Raw genomic sequence first — 1390 nt, forward strand, 5'->3', positions numbered from 1 at the left:
CCCAGGATCCTTACTCCAGTCCTTGCGATTTGCACCCAACTCAGGATCAGAAAGTGGCTCAGGGGGTAAAGCACGTGCTTTACATAGCATGTGGCTGGGGGTCTGATCCTGGACACCGCAATTGAACACCACAGGCAGGCAATGGGAGGGACTCCATGCATAGAGGAGCAGTGCTTTGCATGTCTCCCTCTCTTAAAGGATATAGAATGGAGACTGGCAGGGGAGGCTTCTCAGCTGTTCCATGCAGGTGCAAGGTTCTGGGTGGGATTGATCCCCAGGCACAATATTTGAAAAAAATTTTTAAAAGGTCTTTGTATTACTTAAAAGATGTACAGTTAAAAGAACAATATTACCATGAGTTTATAGCCAATCTGCAGACCTGGAGGCTGGCACAGTGGTTGGAGTTTTGGATTCAAGCATGAGGTCCTGAGTTCTACCTCCAGCATCACATGTTCCAGACTGATGCTATAGTGTTTCCTCTCTCTCTCTCTCTCTCTCTCTCTCTCTCTCTCTCTCTCTTTCTCCTCCCTTTCTCCCTCACTGATTAATAAATCTTTTAAAAGAGCTCCAGCATATGTAGAACCAGAGTTCAGACAGACCTAGGATCCCACACATGCAAATCCAGACCTCTTGCCACTGAACCACCTCCCAGCTTGCATTAACTGGCTCTTTAAAAGATTATAATTATTTATATGTGTGTACATATGTTTTATAAACTTTTTAAAAAATATGATAGGCTTCATGAATTTGTGTGTAATCCTTGAGCAGGGGCCATGCTAATCTTCTCTGTATCATGCCAATTTTAGTATATGTGCTACCGAAGCCAGGACTATATTATAATCTTATTTAAAAAGTGTTAAGAGAGGGAGACAGTTGGAGTCGGGTGGTGGCACAGCGGGTTAAGCGCACATGGCGCAAAGCGCAAAGACCAACTGAAAGATCCAGGTTTGAGCCCCTGGCTCCCCACCTGTAGAGAAAGATCTGGGTTCGAGCCCCTGGCTCCCACCTCACAGGTGGTGAAGCAGGTCTGCAGGTGTCTGTCTTTCTCTCCCCCTCTCTGTCTTCCCTTCCTCTCTCCATTTCTCTCTGTTATCCAACAATAAGGACATTAATAAGCACAACAATGTTAAGCAACAAGGGCAACAAAAAGGGAAAATAAATAAAAATAAGAAAAGAATGGAAAAGAAAAGAAAAAAAAGAGAGGGAGACAGTGAGACCTTAATGACAACAACAACAACAAAATAAAATAACCTATTTATACTCTAGAATTGCAGAATGGCTAGGGCAATGGATCTATAAGCATTAAGTCCTGAATTTGATCCCCAGCATTGCATGTGGCATAGTCATGCTCTGCTTCTCTTTTTTGTATTAATAAATAACATTTTTTTCC

General features: G+C 42.9%; 1 non-coding gene across 1 annotated transcript; it reads right to left on the reverse strand.

Moving 5' to 3' along the window:
- Nucleotides 1-723: 723 nt before the first annotated feature.
- Nucleotides 724-830, reverse strand: LOC132537191 (U6 spliceosomal RNA). Its single transcript, XR_009548654.1, has one exon. It is a non-coding gene; the product is annotated as a U6 spliceosomal RNA (small nuclear RNA).
- Nucleotides 831-1390: the final 560 nt, after the last annotated feature.

This window comes from Erinaceus europaeus, chromosome 2, assembly GCF_950295315.1.
Source record: "Erinaceus europaeus chromosome 2, mEriEur2.1, whole genome shotgun sequence".
NCBI classification, from domain to species: Eukaryota; Metazoa; Chordata; class Mammalia; order Eulipotyphla; family Erinaceidae; genus Erinaceus; species Erinaceus europaeus.